Source organism: Podarcis filfolensis (genome assembly GCF_964270895.1).
Source record: "Podarcis filfolensis genome assembly, chromosome: 11".
In the NCBI taxonomy this organism is placed as follows: Eukaryota; Metazoa; Chordata; class Lepidosauria; order Squamata; family Lacertidae; genus Podarcis; species Podarcis filfolensis.
This window is the reverse complement of record NC_139613.1, coordinates 39,865,706-39,876,660: the sequence shown is the minus strand read 5'-3', so window position 1 is coordinate 39,876,660 and position 10,955 is coordinate 39,865,706. Positions and strand designations below refer to the sequence as shown.

Genomic DNA, 10,955 nt, shown 5'->3' with positions numbered 1-10,955 from the left:
AGTACTTACAAGTTTATATCTTGTTTTTCCCCCACGGATCTTTTGTGCAGCTGAATGAGTATGTATTCTGCAAGACTTTCAGTCTTTTGTCAGCAGCATAGCAACCATCTCTGGGAAAGATGTAGACAAACACATGGAAGGCTTTGAACTTCAAATATGGCTTGAGCAGTCCTTTTATTCCGACTGTGAATAAGAGCTGCATCTGTTCCTTTATATGGTGTATTCTCACATTGCAATCGTATTGCATACTTACCTGGGAGTAAGCACCATTGAAGAAAACGAGACATACTTCTGAGTAGACATGTATATGCCTGCATCGTATTTGCGATACAAAAGTGGGTTTATAGAAATTGATAGGACAATGCTTTCAGGGCATTCTATTCATTACTTATGACTTGGTGCCAACTAAGTACTGGATTTAACCTGCTCTCCAAAATTCTCCTGTTATTAACTTTTCTATTTCTTACTATCCTGTTAGCTGGGAACACAAATTTATGGTGAAGTTGCAGGATGTAAATCAACTAGTGTTGCCATATTTCTAGAAGCAGAATTCAGGACACAAAAGTTGTTGAGCTTTCTTTGGGAACTCAAGAGTTATTGAGGCCATCATAAAACATCCATATATAAAATTTTAAAATATATACAAATAAACACCCATGTAAAATATGTAATAACGAGAAATTTTATTCGAGATTTTAGGCAATCAACCTCAATATCCAGGACATTTTGCTGATTTTCCAAAATTCCCCCAGACGCTATTTTTGCTAGTTAAATCCTGGACACGTCTAGGAAATTCCGGACAAATGGCAACCCTAAAATAAACATTAAAGAGACTTCTATTGCCATTATGGCAATAGACCCAAAGCTTGTTCGGCAGAATTGGAGAAGTATTCATCAACTTCAGGTACGGCTGTTCTGGCACTGCTGATTTGTGGCTGCACTTTCTGCTTAGTGCTATGATTCCTCTTTGGACAGAGAAGGATGTTGCTCATCCACAGGGAGTGATCTGTGTCGCAGTTGGCACTGTGGCAGCTATGTGTGACATAAACCTAGTGACAATCAGCTCCAGGTGGTGTCAGTGACCTGACCTTAGATATCTCCAGGACACTCACTGTTTTGCCTTGGTAGAGAAAAACGTGTTTCTGATGCAGAGGCTGTGATGCGAGCACAGCTCAAGTAGCATATGCAGTTTTCATTCATGCTGCCAGTACCAAAGTGGTATATGCAATTGTCCCATGTGTGATGATCATCCCCAACTCTGGAATTGAAATCTCCAAGCAGGAATAGGTGTTTGCAGGCTGTCAACCTCATTGATAGCCTTGGTATTCATCCCATGCCTAACTGCCTTATCACTTTACCCACTAAAGAGCATTGACTGGTCCAATAAGCAAGTTGCCATCATTCCAGACCACTGGCCATGCTGCCTGGGATGTTGTAGTCCAACAACATATGAAGGGCACCATGTTGGGGAAGGCTGTGTTCTGTGGCACCTGCAAAGGAGGCCAGTGGAATGTTGATTAATTTATCTAGCTAAAAATCTCTATCATATTTATTACTACCCTTCAATCCTGTTCCCAGGACAATTTAGATGACAGCAACACACAATTAAGCAACTTAAAGATACAAACAAGATACTGTATTTACACAGATCTAATGCACCATAGATTCTAATGCACACCTCAGTTTTGAAAACCTTGAAACCAAAAAAGTCTTTGCTGGCGAATGTAAATGCACCATCAAATCTAATGCACATCCTAATTTTTGTGACGTAATTTGGCCAAAATTTACATTCGAGAAAATACGGTATTTCGAGTTGTATGCACATTTGGCAACACCTAGATGGGTACCATGCTTCTGGAATCACAGTGGATGGATCAGCCAATTTTCATTCTGTGTTAGGATGGAGCAGACCTAGGACCGAGTGCCTGCAAAACTGTTTCTTGCAGGCTTTAAAACAACAACTGAAAAACCCTCTACATTTACATTATATGCATCTTACACATCTACTTCCCCTAAAATATATATTCTTATATATTTGTTGTAAGAAGCACATTTTTGTCTACTTTTTTTTGAATCAAAATTGAATTGCAAAATTAATAGCTATATTCTGAAATCAGTCTGGGACTGATGAACTGGGTCGTTCATCTTTCACTTTAAATTTCCGAGCAAACAAATTTCTTCCCCATCTCTGTTCAGGGGTTCCTTTGTGGATACATGTCATATCCTATATTTATGTGAGGGTTCTAACAATGTTAGGAAAGTCTGTTTTGCTGGGGGTAGTTATGGTGCTGAATGTAGTTACCTCTTTACCTAATAGGTGTGCTCTCCTGATATTAGATTTAATAACTTTCAACACTACTATGTCTGATTAATTTGTATATTGTAATAGAGGTATAACCCCCATTTTGCTTCTGATACAAAAAGTATATGAGCCCCTAGATTTTAAGTATATATCTTCTATTGGAGCCAGCAGCGTTTAGAAACTCACATGTGCTTTTAGGATAATAGCTCTGGTTAGCAAGTTCTATCCTTCTAGGCCACTTTGCTAGGAAAGTCTAACAAGATGAGAATAATTTCCACTTTGCTGCAGAAGAATTCTGTAAGAGGCAGCACATTACCGATGCTTTTAATTTCCATTTGATCGCAATAATTTAGATAACTCTTCCAGAGATACCAGATGAGCCTGTGCTTTCCATTAAGACATATGTATCAAACTTATAATAGAAGTACAAGAAATAGCGTAACATATGTTCCCTTCATGTCCGAATGAAGGGTGGTTAATTCTAGTTGCTCTATATGAAAAATGTGACCTATTAATAACTATCGTAATGCATTGGCATTATAAGTTATTAATTGTAGAATGGGTGATGAAATTCCAGGCACATTAGCCCATTATGTTTTCTTCAAATCCATCAGCGTTTAAAGCATCCATCAATACTATCACATATAGAACAGCAGGGCTTTTGAATGCACACAAACAAGCTCAATAAATAATAATAGCAACTTGAATAAGCACAGCATGTAACACTAACAACTCTGAAGGTAAGAAGGTAGTAGCTGCATGGGATTTTCCACCATATTACTCAGAGTGCAATGATTATCTGCCTGCTGGACAGAAGTCATGGGTGTGGGCTTGGTGCAATGAATTTCAATCCTAAAAAAGTTCAACAACTTTGGTCAGCCCTTTGGTCAGCCCCCACGCCCCTTCACTTCATCAGATCTGGCCCTCTTTGAAAAAAAGTTTGGACACCACTGATTTAGGACAAAGTAGTTGACCTAGAGAACCTGAGGGAATGAGAGAGGTCGGTGGGTGAGGCCTTCAAGGAGGTTGTGATAGTGGTTTCCCTTTCTCAGGGTGAACATTCCTCTCCTATCATGGAGAATGAAGGTCTCTGGGAAGAAGATGACACGCTGAGGAAGAGGGAAATGATCCCCTAGAATGGGGTAAACTGATGCTTTCTCACACCAAGAACATTGCTTTAGGTCAGTAGTTCCCAAACTCCCTGCTCTCGTCCTGACCTCTTGAAAATTGCTGAGGATACTTAGTGGACCGCTTAATTATTTTTCTGCTTCTTGTAGCAATTGTAATGTGCTATGCTTGATGTAGTATGATTTTTTTAATTGTATTCCTATTGCTTCTTTTATTTCTCATATTGCATTTTATTGTTTTACCATCTGAATTCCATGTACAAGTTTTAAGAAGGTTAAAAATTGCAGCCCTACCAAGTCAAAATGTTGACATCTGCCACCGCACCTACCTATTTAAATAAGCATTTCTTTCAGCAAAAAAAGGGGCAGTTGGCAAAGTCTTGGCCTCCCCCTTGTATTTTGGTGATTCAAATACACATACACACAACTGGTGTGAGATACTTGTGCTGAGATAGCAGATACATTTGCATCTGAATCCGAAAAGAATTGTAGGAATCATCCCTGAATTCACAATTGTGATTAAGTATTTTATACTACCCTTCAACCATATTTCCAGGGCCACTTACAAAAAGGACAGAATCAGTTAAAAATGTAAACAGGCAGAAAAACCCATGCTGATCTACTGCGCAGTTCTTCAGTGGCATAGAGCCTTATAAACAAAAGGAGAATTAAAGAATTGTAGGTCTGTAGGGGTGTTAAGGATCACCTGCCCACCGCATTGAGGCAGGATTCTCTGTGCCAGACTCCCTGAAAAGGACAGTTGCTGTAATCCAAAAGAGACAGCAAGCCAAAAGCAGGGAACAGGAATCAGCCTGGTGCCCATTGCCAGAGCTGCCTGGGGGAAAGGAATAAGCTTTGTCCAGGGAGTCTTGCCATGTTCTCTGGGGGCAACATGAAAAATGCCAGCCATCTGACCTAGGAGGAAATTCTTTCTTCTCCCGAAATAGAGCAGCTATCCAAATCTTTACTAGGAGAGTCAAAGCCACCACAACTTCTTCAAAGCATGGTTCACGTCATCCTTTGTTTTATCTCAAGTCAGGGGTGGAGGCATACCTAGCCTCTCTTGCGCCCTTGGCAAAGAGCTGTATCTGTGCCTTGCCCCATCCCTTGCACTGTGGGCACTTCACTCACACTTATAATAGTGTCACTGGTGGACTCGGGAGGGGGTCCCACTGAGCTGGTGTGACGGCCCATGCCAGTGACCATATTCCTCTGCTGAGGCACCCAGAGAACCTCACCTGTGTTCTTAATCTGAGAGCAGCAGCGGAATGGCATGGTGTGCATGCCAGCCCCCGAGTGGGCTCCTAGCCAGAGTGGAGAGGCATGATTTGTGAGCTCCCCTGGTCCTGTGCCTTAGGCTGGGATCAACCTGGCCAACCCCTAGATACACCTTTCAAGGTGTGGCTGGGTACTTAAAAAATAGAAGTCCAGCCCAATAGACCCAAGCATCCTTGCCAATTTATATGCATATATGTAAATTTTTGAAATATTTACTAGAATCTAGATTTCACAGAAGGCAGGTCAAATAATTTTCCCATCCCCAGAGCAACTCAGTTCCCCCCATTCATATGCACCCCATCATCTAGTTTTGTCCTTTTTAAAGTTTCATCCTTTCTTTGTCTTCCTTTTTAAGAATTTTAATTAAAAATGCGTTAAAATTGGCTCCCTACAAATTCAATAAAACAGAAAACAGCACAAATCCTTTGTTATATTTTTGTGGGCCACTTAGAGACCTTTCTGGCATTAACTGGTGTATAAATATATGAAATAAATAAATGAAGCCCCCAAATGGTGCCTGTCTGGCTTGCTCCTTCATCATCATCATCATCATACACACCAGGGCTAAAAAATATGAATGAAATCATGTTTGGCCTCAAATCATTTAGGGCTAATCCACACATTACACGCTGAGCTACGAAGGGAAAGGATGCAAAATAAGCACCGTGACTCTCCACAACTCCTGGAGGGAGTCATGATTGCTACAACTTGTTGAGTATATATGCTCTGCAGTGAGCCTGCATATCATCGGCATAGCCAATGGAGTCAGGGAGGGGCAGCTGCCCCCCTAAATCAATAAAAAACAATAAAAATGCATAACTTACTGAGGTTCTGCCTCCCCCAACAAAATTCCTGGCTACGCCCATGCTGCATAAAATACTCTGTGTAAAATGCAAAACGACCATTTGGCTTTGAAAGACGACCTCCATGATGGTGCCCATGCCTTTAATGAGCACTTTCTCCTATTTTATCTGTAATTCCAAGACCATTTAAATCTGTCACGGCTTCCTCCAGACTAATGCTTCCTGTTTGTGCCATATTCTAATAGACATTAGTTAAGCCATTTCCTTTGCTTCTTAAATGGTTCTTAAGATACGACGTTAATGAACAGTATAGATAGCTAAACATCTGGGTACCAGTTCAAAGAGCTCTGGCAATTACTTCTAAACTGTTGAAAGCTCTTGCTTCGAAGACGCAATTTATTGAAATGATCTGGAGTTGTAAAAGTTCATTTTTTGTAAAGAAAAGATATAGAAAGCTATTTACGAAATTAAATGTACCTTTCCAATCCAGTGATGCTGCAGAGAGCAGTTCTTCTTTATGAAAAATTACTATGAGTAGCTTTAGGATCATATTAACTGCAAAAATGAATCATATATAAAAAGCAATTTCTTACCAAGGACCGGCTATAAAATATGTGCCTTTGGCTTTTTGTTTACCCTTTGAACTGAATGCAGTGCTATTGCTGACTGATCTAGTTACCTTGAGACATGGTTTTGTGCCCATCAGATTTTCATGCAATTATCTTTTTAGACTGAGTAGCAACATAAATCATCTTCATTTTGTGTGAGATGTTGACATTTATTGATTTAATGTTCTCAAGAAACCTTTCAGGGAAACACAAAAATCAAATGGCTAGATATTAAGAGATAACATCTTAACAAAAATGGATAAGTAGTTGTTAGAAGGTTTGTCAGAGCGTAATAAGGCCAACTGTTCCAAAGATACATAGCATCATTGTTGTGACAATTCTTCTTATGGTTTTCTCGGGAAGTTCTCTGTGATGAATTTGTATGTAGAAATCGAACCAAACATTAAGAAACAGCCCACAGTAAGCATTTTAAGGTAGAATGAGCTACCCATGATTAGTAGTGGCAAGATTCAGCACTTGGTTTGCAGTCTGAGAAATGTCTTTTAGCCGATTGATGAGGTCTTCAAAGTTCTGTTCAAATGGTGCCAATGTGGTGGTCCAGATGCCTTTAAGGCTTGGTGAATTCTGTCAATGTAGGCATCCAATTATCTATTGGCCCCCATAACCGCTGCCACTGTCACACCTTTTTGCAGGTGAGCATTGACTTTAGACATATCAGTGCCTGAGACCTCATCTGAGTCCCCAGATAATGAGCCTTCAATTTGCTCTTTTAGATCTAGACATTGAGGAGTTGCTTTTAGATCAATGAAATACTTGAATCATTACCGTTACCGGTATGTATGGAAAGCCTATGGTTCTCCCTCCATGAGATTTTGGCCACACCATGCTCCCGGAGTCTCAAACCAAGTCTCAAACTTCTGGGTTGAGACTTGATTTTTTTTAATTATCCTTGTAGCACATAATTTATTTTAAACACTGTACAAATAAATGGCAAAATAATAATAATCACCAGATCCCATGTCTAGAATTTACAGTGATAATTCTCCTCATCAGACTTCTTAAGGCTATTTACTCAGTTTGGATAATGACAGCATTGCATTGTGGGCCTTACCCATTAAACAGCTATTAGGGTAAAGAAATGAAAATGAAGTCTCTCTTATTTATTTAACCACATTTGTTAGTTGCTATATCCTTACATGCTTAGGGCACTTTACAATGAGGCGAAAACCACTCTGCTAACCAATAAGTACTGTATTTTTCTGTGTATAAGACGACATATATATTTTCCCCAGTTTTTTAAGTTTAAAATTGGGGGTCGTCTTATACATGGAATGTTGCGATTAATTATTTCTTAATTTTGGGCTCAAAAAATAGGGGTCGTCTTACACTCAGAAAAATATGGTATATTGGTATTATGAATGATTCTATTGTCTTGCGTGGAATTGTTTTAAAGGCCTTAAAAAACAACAACCAATCATGAGGAGCAACAGAGACAAATAACAAAGAGCATATGACCTATGCGAACCTGGTAGGTTTGATTTTGTTGACGTGAACCTGAACTTGTAGCCTGATATTTGAGGGCAGGAAGTATAGTCACTGCTAGAATTGTGCTGGTGACTCTTGGGGCTTGGCCTCTGTAGCTGCATGGAGTGACACAGCAACACCAGAGAAAGTTTTCCTTATCTTCCCAGGGTGTAAGCCATGCTCCGCAGAAACTTCATGCTGCGTATCCATCAACTTGTATTCATTAGTTACTGCGAAGAATTCTAAGTCTTTGTTACACATCCGATGTCACAATCAAGCATAAGACCTGCCAAGCTCACCAGTTTCCTATTAGCTCTCCCCCAAACCACAGTAATTCTGAGCACATCATTTTAACACAGCAGGAAGAAGGAAATTGGATTTCTATTATGCTCCTTGCCAAAGACATACAGACAATTCACCTCTTTGCACGTGGAGTCACTATATGGGAGATGAATTGCATTAAAGCTGAGTTCATAAAGGACACCCTAGATTACAGCTCCATATTTAAATTCAAAACTCCAAGACATCAAATGACTGGAAGAAGCACAATCTGGACATCTGAGACAATTATTTAGGTGATATTAAACATGTAGTGAATAAAAGAAGGCAACCATATTTCTTCTGTCAAATTCTTTTGCGTTGAAAGCTTAAATATATGTTACAACATTGAGAGATAGCAACATATATTAATGTTCAGTGGCAATTAAAACTTTGGGCAAGAACAATCTTCTGGCAGAAAGAACCACGTCCAGCATGTTTCAGGGAGCTTTCTCATGCCTTCTTGGAAAACTGCGTCGAGCAACATCCCTTGTGCTGCTGGAATTGTATGGACTAGTGTTGAGCTAAAGGAGGGAGTGTTTTTCTGAAATATACTCAGAGTTGAGTGTGGATTTCATGCTCTTTATTCAGCTCATAGTAGTGAGGAATGGAAGTTTCCCCAAAATATTTACTTTATATACATTATACACAATGGGCCGCACATGATTGGCTAATTCTGGGATTCTCCTGTAGGCCAATCAGGTTGCGGATTCACTTCCACCTGGAGCTGGATTGGGTGGCTCCTGCGGACCAATTATACTGCTGCATTGTTCTAGGACCAATCAGACTGCATTCTGAACCCTATTGTTCTAGGACCAATCAGACTGCTGCATTCTGAATCCTATTGCTCTAGGACCAATCAGACTGCTGCATTTTGGATCCTATTCAACTCAGTACATATCATTTTCATAAGCCTTTTTGTTGCTATATTGGAGGGAAGGGATGAACTGTTTCTACAGTGCTTTCCCCCCAAAACACAGCTGTCTGGGCACACCCATTTCTCCCACTCAGGTAGTGGTGCCATATGATTACTTTGGAAATGAATGTGCATAGCAGCTTTCCCCATGGGGCTGATGGGAGTTCTGGCCCAAAAGATCAGGAGGGCACCAGGTTTGGGAAGGCTGGCATTATTGGACCCAACTCTAGAGACCAAGTCCCCCCCAATAGAATGAGGGGGCCACCCCACCCCCCCCCCAAATGATGGGCATTGCCATTCAAATTGTGACTATGCACAGTGTCTTGTTATCAGTTATGTGGGACGGGGGTAACCTGCCCCCCAATATTTTATTCAAGTTGGCACTCTTGGCTGGCACATATTCTCTTTCACTCAAACACTTGTATATGTATACAGTCATCCAGTATTCAAAGTAACATGTTAACAAATCTTATGTGACATATCTAATGGGCAGCAATGTGCTTTTATCCTTCTTCATTTTAAAAGCCAACATAATTGAGCATAGACAAGAAAATATTGGCAGTTTTTCTGTGGTATGGAAGCTTTGGCAGTCTGCGTAATGTAACACGGCAGGGAGGCTGAAGTAATATTTATCCTTGAGCTTTCTTCTATTTATAATACTTAATTTGCCTAGATTATTATTATGATCGTCAAATCAATTTCTGAAAGTGTGGCATTGGACAATCATTATAACATCAAGAAAACCTTGAGTATTTCTTTCCACTGGGGGCTGATCCAAACCTGAGAGCAGTTCCATTAGTAGGGAGTAATTCCAACAAGCTTTAGAGTCTCTGAATTTTCTCGTGCTGCAGTTTGCTGCATAATTATTGTCTCTTATTCGGGGCATAATAAATATGTGTTTCAGAGAATTGTTTGGTATCTATAATGCTATTAAGAGTTTCTGTCCACTTTACAACTGTACTTGTGTAGAGGCTTAACAGCAGAACTGGAGATCAGATTGGACATTAGAGCTAATAGATTCTGGATTTATGGATATAGAACTTGTGATGGTGAAGCACACTTAACTGAAATTTACTTAGTGTCCAATTGCAAGTCTCTTGACTTTTCAGCTTTCTTCCAGTGCCTTGATAAACCATCTTACTTATTGTCGATACGTTGAGAACATACATAGTTAGAAATATAATGGGCTAGCTTTGTTCTCAATGAGAGGGAAAGAGTGTGTTTTCAAAAATAAAAAATGGTACATATTTGAAAAAAATCAGAACAGGATGAAGGAGTGAAAAGGCACTGTTCTGCCCTCATTCCTGCCCTGTTGGCAAGAGCCGTACAGGACTTTGAATGAGGTGGTCTCTCCTTCTTCCCACTTTTAAGATTGCATCATTACTGTAGTGTCCTGGTTTTTATATTTCTCTCGCTAACCCCAAACTCAGAACCAAGCACTCGACTTTTCTGTATTACTGAACATCAGACAAACCAACAACAACAAAGAAATCAAAGTATATGTTTGGTAACTTCTTCTTTTCTACTGTTCTGAGCAAGTGTACTTTTTGTCAGGCAAAGTTTATATTTATTTATTTTGGACAGAAGGCCATTTATTATTTACAGATGTTTTTTCTCTGCTGTGCCTGTTGCCCTTGATAGAGAAAATCATTCCAAGAGGAAGGAAATAAATAAATAAGAACAAACTGATTAGGAAGGATTGAAGGAAGCATCCTAAGAGGACACTTTGATAACTTGCTAAAGGCTCGGCGACTATAATCTTGTGGCTGCCCTGCTTCTCCATTTATTTTTATTCTCATTTTCTTTCTTTCTCTTTCTGTCCAGAGGAAGGTTATATTTTTCTATAATTATCAGAAGCAAACTTTTCGCTGACAGCACATGCAATGATTAATCACACATTTTATTACGGCAGAGATTTCTTTTTTCACATCCTGTTTTTCTATATATCCTTTAATTCTCTGTGTCTTGTACAGGCAGCATGAAGTAGTTTTCAGCAGAGGGAAAGAAAGAAAGAAAGAAAGAAAGAAAGAAAGAAAGAAAGAAAGAAAGATCACAATTCATTTTCTATGAGTATGAAGGGGGGGGGGAGAGAGAAAGAGACACTTAGATCATTTGGTG

The 10,955-nt window shown here is 39.6% G+C and overlaps 1 long non-coding RNA gene across 1 annotated transcript; it reads right to left on the bottom strand.

The window, feature by feature from the left end:
* Window positions 1-668: 668 nt before the first annotated feature.
* Window positions 669-7,897, bottom strand: LOC310745073. Its single transcript, XR_014539896.1, has 2 exons — window positions 7,605-7,897; window positions 669-1,490 (listed from the first exon to the last, which is right to left on the bottom strand). It is a non-coding gene; the product is annotated as an uncharacterized lncRNA (long non-coding RNA).
* Window positions 7,898-10,955: the final 3,058 nt, after the last annotated feature.